Source organism: Schistocerca gregaria, chromosome X (genome assembly GCF_023897955.1).
Source record: "Schistocerca gregaria isolate iqSchGreg1 chromosome X, iqSchGreg1.2, whole genome shotgun sequence".
In the NCBI taxonomy this organism is placed as follows: Eukaryota; Metazoa; Arthropoda; class Insecta; order Orthoptera; family Acrididae; genus Schistocerca; species Schistocerca gregaria.
In genome coordinates, this window is record NC_064931.1 from 328,134,194 (window position 1) to 328,144,790 (window position 10,597).

Genomic DNA, 10,597 nt, shown 5'->3' on the forward strand with positions numbered 1-10,597 from the left:
GCAACCGCTGTGGAGTGGACGACACAGACGACCACCGGTTCCACTGTGGTCCTGTGTCCGTTGTCTGGACGCTTGTGCGGCGCATTTTGGCGTTTCTTACACACCAAACACCCGCTCAGATCGACATCCACACACTTTTATTCCTGGAAGGGTCTTTTTACCCCACCACCAGAACTCACTCTGTGACATTGATCTGTGGCCACACAATCCGTTATCTTTTTAATTCTGGCCATAAGTCAGTACTAGGGTATTGGAATTACCTCAGCAAACGACACTGCGTCCTAACACACAACCCACACTATCAGCAGTACTTCTCTAATTTCATAGGGAGCACCTTTAACGATCCACCTCGCAGGTGGAACGCCCAAGCCATGAGAACTGAAAACTGATCTGAACCTTCCCGAACCGAACAGAACCAATAACTGAATCTAATCCCACTCAACGAGAAGATACGTTTGGACTTGCTGGCCGACGCAGTATCAATTACTCAAAGCGCCCATATCTAGCATAGTGTCCCCACCAAGAGATCTAGGGTCCAACTGGCCGAGTACACAGTACTGCCACCAGAAGGTGCTCTCATACCTCCTGTGACATAATCCAGGATGGTGGTTTGGAGGGGGAAAATGACGCAAAAATGACTCAGCTTGTGCTGGGCTACCGGAGAGAGTAAGGAAGGAGTGTACTTTATTTATTTTGGAACAATTTATTTAGGAAGAGAGTATATTTATCACACTGATACAAAACACATGCTTGGGGTCACAATAGACAGTCTGCAGACCTGTAAATTCTCCTAAATAACGCTCTGCAGACACGCAAACAACTCCTAACTTACCGAAATAGTTTCAGTACAGACCTGAAAACTGCTCTTAAATAATGCAGCACAGTGATGTGTAGACACGCTCAGTACTCGTAAACTATCCAAATAGCTCATAGCACAGCCTACAGACCCGCTCGCAAAATAATGTGACAGACACGTGCATACACCACCCGCCGATCCCTATCCATTGGACCGCACATGCTCCCAGAAGACAAGATGCACCAACAGCCACGCGAAGTGATGCGGCCATCACCTGTCAAACCACACACAGGCGCCCGTTCAGTCCCACACACATGAGGTGGCGGCATCCCTTTCATACTCAACACCTGAGAAATTCCTATCGAAATTCGTGTTCACCTAGGCGCTGTTGATGATGCGCCCAGGCGGGAACAAAGACCTATATACAAAGTGCAGGCGCTCCAAGGTGGACTACGTATGCGTGTTCACAACTGCTGGCATGAACCCTCCCTCTACCTGTGGTCCGACGAAGAGCTCATTGCCGAGCGACGCTGCAGAAATCTGTTCCAGAAAAGCACAAGCTGCTTTCTCCCTAGCAATTGTAATGGACCATGCGTGACGTGTGGCTTATACATCACTGCGTTTAGCTACATACCATCGCAAGCATATCTAGCAACATTCTTAATGTTATACTGAAGCCACATGGCTATCTAAAATAATAACCACGTCGAACTCTAGTAAATTGCATAGTGTCCCAGAAATACTTAATGTGAGCTTTTGTAGGAGTTTTTGTGATGTCTCAGCTTGTATGCATGGAAATTCATTCCCTAACAGAACCTGTTTACGAAAATAACATCGAGTTCACTCTTCCCAGCGGTCCTAATATGATACCTTTCCTGCTCTCAAGATATGCAAACATCCTCACCACTATGTAGAGGCTCCTATATCCCAGCACAAAGGACGTCTTGTGAATGAATTTAGCATTATGATTGGCTCTTATCTAATTTACCCGCCGACTTACTGATGCCGCTAGTATCGAAGCAGCATCCACCTTTTCTTTCTTTCTGCAGACGAGACTTTCAGTGGTAAAATTATTTTTCTAAAGTTCATTGACAGTTAAACCCGCAAAGTTGTCTACAAATCATCAAGTACATACTAGACTCACAAGAATTTTGGAAGCCAGGAACATATTTACCAGTCTAACTACAATTAAATATTACGATTGCTGCTACAGTCTGACACCGATTGATGTACAGGTAATGTCTCCTCATGACGGCTATGCTTGTTGAACGACTATCAGTATCTCTAGCAGACATAATTTTCCACGTAAAAAACCTCTCTCATACCCTCGCGGTTAGCGATGTGCTCAATCTATACATCCCTCACGATAGTTTCACTGCAAATTTAAATTCAGCCAAAACCTCTCAGACAAACAGAAGCTAAACGATGTCAAAGTTATTGTAAGGAGGGCTATACGTGAAGCGTTCAGTGAATTCGAAAGTAAAATTCTGTGTACCAACTTGACAGAAAATCCCAGGAAGTTCTGGTCTTACGTCGCATCAGTAAGTGGACCGAAACAACATATGCAGACATTCTGGGATGATAATGGCATTGAAACGCGAAAAACTGAAATACTAAACACCTTTCTCCAAAGCTATTTCACAGAGGCAGACCGCACTGCAGTTCCTTCTCTAAATCCTCGCAAGAACGAAAAAATGGCTGACATCGAAATAGGTGTCCAAGGAATTGAAAATCAACTGAAATCACTCAACAGAGGAAATTCCACTGGACCTGATGTGATACCAATTCGATTCTACACAGAGTACTCGAAATAACTTGCCCCCCTTCTAACAGCCATGTACAGCAAGTCTCTAGAGGAACGTAAGGTTCCAAATGATTGGAAAAGAGCACAGGTAGTTCAAGTTTTCAAGAAGGGTCGTCGAGCAGATGCACAAAACTATAGGCCTATATCTCTGACATTGATCTGTTGTAGAGTTTTAGAACATGTTTTTGCTCACATATCATGTCATTTCTGGAAACCCAGAATCTCCTCTGTAGGAATCAACATGGATTCCAGAAACAGCGATACAGGCTCCAGGTAGATGCCATTTTCCTTGACTTCCAGAAGGCGTTCGATACAGTTCCGCACTGTCGCCTGATAAACAAAGTAAGAGCCTACGGAATATCAGACCAGCTGTGTGGCTGGATTGAAGAGTTTTTAGCAAACAGAACACCGCATGTTGTTATCAATGGAGAGACGTCTACAGATATTGAAGTAACCTCTGGCATGCCACAGAAGAGTGTTATGGGACCATTGCTTTTCAGAATATATATAAATGACCTAGTAGATAGTGTTGGAAATTCCACGCTTATTTTCGTGGATGATGCTGTAGCATACAGAGAAGTTAGAGCATTAGAAAATTGCATCGAAATGCAGGAAGATCTGCAGCGGATGAGCACTTGGTGCATGGAGTGGCAACTGATCCTTATCATAGACAAATGTAATGTATTGCGAAATCCATAGAAAGAAGGATCCTTTATTGTGTGATTATATGATAGTGGAACAAACACTGGTAGCAGTTACTTCTGTAAAATATCTGGGAGTATGCGTACAGAACGATTTTAGTTGGAATGGTCATATAAAATTAATTGTTGGTAAGGCGAGTGCCAGTATGAGATTCATTGGGAGAGTCCTTAGAAAATATAGTCCGTCAACAAAGGAGACAAAGGAGGTGGCTTACAAAACACACGTTAGACCTATACTTGAGTATTCCTCATCAGTGTGGGATCCGTACCAGGTTGGGTTGACAGAGGAGATAGAGAGGATCCAAAGAAGAGCGGCGCGTTTCGTCACAGGGTTATTTGGTGAGCGTGATAGCGTTACAGAGATGTTTAGCAAACTCAAGTGGCAGTCTCTGCAAGAGAGGCGCTCTGCATCGCGGTGTAGCTTGCTCGCCAGGTTTCGAGAGGGTGCTTTTCTGGATGAGGTATCGAATATATTTCTTACCCCTACTTATACCTCCCGAAGAAATCACGAATGTAAAATTAGAGAGATTCGAGCCCACACGGGGGCTTTCTGGCAGTCATTCTCCCATGAACCATACGCGACTGGAACAGGAAAGGGAGGTAATGACAGTGGCACGTAAAGTGCCCTCCGCCACACACCGTTGGGTGGCTTGCAGAGTATAAATGTAGATGTAGATGTATCACATGCAGTCATCTTCTCTTGTCATGCCACAACATAGACCACACTAACTTCACAATACAGTATACACACATTTTACACAACATAAGCCACAATAACTTTACAATGCAATATATACACATTTTACACAAACAATGCACTTATCCTTTATATCTGCACAGCACTCGAAAAAATTATGGTATGCCACACTCACATTGGCTATATGCCACGACTCTCCTCAGTCCTAGGGAAGCACCATCCATCTTTGTTTCTTTCTACAGACGCGACTTTCAGTGGCAAAAAAGCTATTTTACACTGATCGCCATATTGCACCGACAACTATACCTCACAAAGTGCCATACATATCGTCAAATACGGAAAGACGCTTACCCAATTACACTGCTCTCCCACTGAGGACAGGAACTTGAATATTAGAGCGTGAAACTGGCCCATTTCCCACTAGATACAAACGCATTACTGTTTCTGGTCCAGACCTGCATCCCTGCTTGCTTTTTTCTACACCCATCTCCAGACTTTGGGATTACAAGAACAAATATATTTTCGCATGGTTTGCACACAGAAGTATCCAACCTATATCGCTCACGCAACATAATTCCGAATATTTAGACTCGGAATTATTTCTGTACTAACCCAAAACTTTAGCTAGGTGGAGCGTGCTCTAGACCATTGAGTAACTAGAAACAAACAGACGAAAAATGATATTTCCACTCTCCAATACCGATGTTGGCGATGTAACAGATTCGAAATTATTCCTGTAATTTACAAGATCAACTAAGTGTTTCTCATATCTAGAGAACCGGCAAATGTGTCTTCCACATGCTAGATGCACACTCCACAATCGATCTCCTCTCAACTAAATAAAGGCGCGAAATGTGCAGAAGCAGTCAACCGAACAAATTATATGGGCGGGAATAACGATCTAGTGCAAACGCATCTCCATATTCATTCTCAAATTTCCATGCGATCATGAAAGCTATCCAACACATACTAAGTATTAGTTCGCTTTATGGTCGTCTAGAGGACAATACGGTTAATTCATATACATTCGTACACTCCAACAATCATCTCCAGTCTGACAGCTCCTACCGTTAATGGGGAACGTGAATCACCCCAGCACAGCTCACCAGCGCTGCAGGCCGAGCACGTACAGGTAGAATGCTTATACTAAGAAATCGATCACATGTATATTTTATCCCTGTACTTACAATTAAATATTACAATCGCGGTCTCAGCTGAACGGCATTCGACAATGAGTGAAGAATCGGAAAATGCACTCTGTTGATGGCTGTGGCACTGGAAGTGGAAATATCTGTACCACCCTTCCGACCTGGACATAGTCATTTCCTTTACACATGTCGGAACATAACCACATACATTATAAGCCTGATGCTCAAATGCGAACATACCACTCACCCCCTACTACTGCTAGGCATAATACTTTACCAATAAGTGATTCCACACGATGCAAAATAATACTGACCGAAAATCAACGATGGGTGGGCATGCCCCTTAGGTTTTTCTTGCGAGTGCTACCACTGTCTGTTAGAAAGAGAGACGTAATCGGCCAGATGTTAAAAAAAAACCGATCGCAACAACTACTGTATGCCACTGCCACAAGCGGTCTTGGTTCTGCAGTTGCACACAAGTATCCATGTTAAAAGCTATACCTGCTTTACAAATCGAGGTTCGACATTACCTCTGAATGAGGTGGATTTTTCTGGACAAATACCTGACAGTGAACGTAGGAATGTGTATTATCAGACCAACACGTATCTCACGATGCAACCTCGTGATAGAAGTACCTCATTTTGAAAGTGATTCGGCTAAGGGATGTGGTATGTAAGCCGCATTAGCGACTCCCTCACACCGCCCCAGTTAGATAATTCTATAGTATTTGTAGCGCATTCTGTCTCGATATCATATCAGAGGTCTTGCGATATATCCACAAAGCAATAAGCGATGACTGACTGAGAAGGAACACAAACAGCAGTAGTTGATGATGGGGCGTTTGAGGTCGTTAGAAAATGTACACTAGCTTCTCAGATCTCTTCTGTTACGCTATCCGCTAGAAATGATGTCCATGTTTTCGAATCAGGTGTTTCCATTCAAGCACATACCTGCGTGGGATCCTATTGAAAATTCCTTTAATGATTACAGCCACTACTCAATCATATTTCTGGCTCTCCCATATCTCGAAACGAGTCACCTTTCGCGAACCTAGCTGCTACAGTAAAATTCCAAAGTGCGTTTAATCACTCCCTACGCATCTTGCAACTGCTCCCATTTCTACAGCTTTCCGCATGTGATCGTTCCAATTTACGTCGGAACAGAAGAGAAGTCGGAGAAAGACATATCCACCACCTTCTGCAACCCCTGTAGAAACAGAATGACCTGAGTTAGTGCGACAGGACCGTGTTTTGACCATTCGGCGGAAATGCGCGCAATGTGGTACGTCTCCAAACTAGATACAGATACTACAGTCCGAAGCAGATCCGCGTCCATTCTTTACGTAAGAAAAGGGGTTCGCTACGTTTTCCAACTACCTAGTTTCAACTACTTTTCAAGGTCATCCAACCGTTCAACATCCAACATACGAAATACATGCACATAGATCGATGAATGTAGGAAATGTTCTAGGTTTTTTTTTTTTAGGTTAGCGAATTAGACAGGTAAATATCCTCTTACAACATATTTATTAACTTTTGCATATACATTTACACACAGAAAACAACTCTTTCCTTTCCTTATTTTTGTTAGGTGTAGCTTTAATAATATCCAATTTAATTTTTAACTTATAGCTTAAATCCACATCTGAATCATCTATTTCTTTCTCCAACCACTAATCTGACAAATATAGAGAAGGTATATTCTCGAATTCTAATACATATCTAATTTCCTACCTGTAAAATACTTGTTTTATGGCTTTATTTATTAGCTCTGTTCCTCCCTGCAGTTCTTCTAAGAGAGCCGGCCGGGGTGGCCAGCGGTTCTAGGCGCTACAGTCTGGACTCGCGCGACCACTACGGTCGCAGGTTCGAACCCTGCCTCGGGCATGTATGTGTGTGATGTCCTTGGGTTAGTTAGGTTTAAGTAGTTCTAAGTTCTAGGGGACTGATGACCTCAGAAGTTAAGTCCCATAGTGCTCAGTCATCTTCTAAGCGAGAGCATTCGGGGATTAAAATTTTTCCTCGTATCTCCTCGATGACGCTCTTGTTAAAGCGTTCCACGTCTTCCTGTGTGTATGTCGGCAACTCGTCTGCTCCAATTCTTGCAGAACTTCTGTATAGAACTTTACGTTTACGACTTGTGCAAACGAGCGTCCACTAAATGTAGTTATTCCATCAGTTTTAAAATCGGAAAATGGCTGTTCAGTTGCTAGATGGACAACATCCAGCTCGCCACACTTAGATAGAATATAACCATCCTTCTTAGACCTATCCAAATGAGAACAGAACTTAATAAACACGTTTTTCGTGTATCCCTTAATATAGTAAACATTCTCGATTCCACTATTTTCAGCCAGTACCAACACGTGACCAGTTTCCATGCTGTTTACTGTAAATGCCAATATTTTGTATTCGCCCTTCGTAGCCAAATTTTTCCATACGGAATGTTTAAATCTGTACGTAAACTTGGCCTGCACATCGGCAATAGCTTCTTCCTTTCCCAAATGCAGCTTATATTCTTCCTTTATGGCAGTTGTCTTCTCCACATACTCCAGTTTCCTTTTCTTTACTTCGAGGTCCTCCATTTCCAGTTTGCGTTTCCGTACACTTAATACATTAACTGCACTTGAAGGAGTAATTTCTTTAATGGGGAATGGTTTAAGTCTGTTTGATACATTGGTCATTTTTCTTAAGACTTGGGGTATAACATTATCAGTAGGGACCAGTCCCAACCAGTCCCATTTCGGCGATATCTATATCGGACGGTATTGTGGGGAACAGAGTTCTAGACTGAAAAAAATAAGTTTCTCCTGCTTAAAAATAACACTGCTGTGTAATACTAATATTGACTTTGTTGGAGTCTGTATTAAGAATCTCTGCGTAGTTTATAGGCAGATAATTAAAACTGTATGCAGACAGAGCATAACTTATAAGCTTTTCTCGGTCTTGAGAGTCCGACAGACTTACCTGCACACCAGTCGATTTTCGGGTGTTCTTACTACCCAAGAAGACAAATTGCAGAACGTTGTCAAACACCACGCAGCAACTGCTCTGTAAATTATTAGTTAGCCGACACCAAATACACGCAATTGGCACAGAGTAAAGTGGAGCACATTGTAAATACTGCTTGTTAGTGTCTGATACACTTAAATAGCTTTGTACTGGGCCGAACATACGATCCATTCTGTAGTTGTATATAGTAGCCTCCAGCCTGGTAATGCCATGCTCCTTAGTCAAAGAAGACGTAAAAGTTCCCGCTAGTCGCGTATCAGGACACTTTATAAAGTCTATAATATGGTTAGCGATAACTTTATTTACTCCTGGACTTGTGATTTGACATATACATTTGTTATACAAGGTTTTACAAAATGGTACGGCCAAACTTTCATGAAACATTCCTCACACACAAATGAAGAAAAGATGTTATGTGGACATGTGTCCGGAAACGCTTACTTTCCATGTTAGAGCTCATTTTAGTTTCGGCAGTATGTACTGTACTTCCTCGATTCACCGCCAGTTGACCCAATTGAAGGAAGATAATGTTAACTTCGGTGCTTGTGTGAACGTTCTGTGAACCTTTGTGCAGGCATTGTTGGTGATGTCTTGATTGGCCCCATGTTCTTCCACCTACGCTCAATGGAGCACGTTATCATGATTTCATACGGGATACTCTACCTGTGCTGCTAGAACATGTGCCTTTACATGTACGATACAACATGTAGTTCATGCACGATGGAGCTCCTGCACATTTCAGTCGAAGTGTTCTTACGCTTCTCAACAACAGATTCGGTGACTGATGGATTGGTAGAGGAGGACCAATTCCATGGCCTCCACGCTCTCCTGACGTCAACCCTCTTGACTTTCATTTATGGGGGCATTTGAAAGCTCTTGTCTACGCAACCCCGGTACCAAATGTAGAGACTCTTCGTGCTCTTATTGTGGACGGCTCTGATACAGTACACCATTCTCCAAGGCTGCATCAGCGCATGAGGGATTCCATGCGACGGAGGGTGGATCCATGTATCCTCGCTAACGGAGGACATTTTGAATATTTCCTGTAACAAAGTGTTTGAAGTCACGCTGGTACGTTCTGTTGCGGTGTGTTTCCATTCCATGATTAATGTGATTTGAAGAGAAGTAATAAAATGAGCTCTGACATGGAAAGTAAGCGTTTCCGGACACATGTCCAGATAACATATTTTCTTTCTTTGTGTGTGGGGAATGTTTCCTGAAAGTTTGGCCGTACCTTTTTGTAACTCCCTGTATACCTTTACTCTACAATTGGAGCTCATCCACGTTAAACAGTCTATTCCAGCTGTCTTATCGTTGTCCAAAATCACATTACTGCTTCCCTGATGGTCTCCATCCATGCAGAAGTCGTTGGTCTATATTAGGTAGTCGCACATCTCCATTTTATTAAAAATCCCGGCAAAGCCTTGCTTTATGTCTAAATCCTAAAGGTAATAATCGTCTACAAGTAGCTGCTGCAATATTCCAGGTAACTCTTCTATTAGAGCATTCAATTTAACGTCGGCTACTTCCACTTTATATGGTATAGCCACAGGATTTTTATACTTCTTCGAAATGGTTTCCAGTGCTTCATTGGCGATTTTGTCCAATATTCCTGTTGCTGTCACACTTTCGCTTCCATGTAGGAGAAATGGTAGCTTCGACTTGACACCATGTCTTGCAGTGACGAACTTGGAGAATTTACTACATAGATAATACTTAAATGAGCCACACATTTCTTTCTTTAACATTACGGATCGTCCCTTCTCTAACAGCTCCTGACAGTCCCCTTGATCACAGATTTTAAATACCATAATGTCATCGTAAAACGGTTCTGTAATAGGAGTAAGCACATTTAAATTGTTCTTGCTAAGTAGCGTACAATTATGCGTGTAATTTATGTTGCCAATGTCAGAAACAAGATTGTCCAAGTTCTCCAGTAGTAATCATAAACCAACGCGTTCGTCGGTTGGTCTCGTCCTTCTCCCTAATAGTTGAGGTATGTTAAGCACTTTGGAGGAATCCATGTCGATACTTTCAACAACGACAGAACACTGATCGGTTGCGGCTGTCATGCATCCGTGGGAGGGAAGGTGACTGCCCCCCCCCCCCCTCCCCCCGTAAGTACATCGACGCGTTTTAGGACGGTATAGTGAGCGCAATGTCCATGCAGTAGAGTCTGGGGCTGTACATGAATTCGGTTTCGGACGGGGTGGTACAGCCCAGTATTCGCACAGTACGGTATAGCACTGTTGCCGGACACGGTTTCGGAGGGATGGTGCAGCGCAATAGCTGAACGGACTAGTGTATCGTAGTATCCGAGCGTGACAGTGGTGTTGTGCGGTGCGGGATAGGGTCGTACTAGGGGGGGGGGGGGGGAGGGGGGGGGGGAGTTGAAACTAGGTAGTTGAAAGCGTAGCGAACCCCTTTTCTTAAGTATAT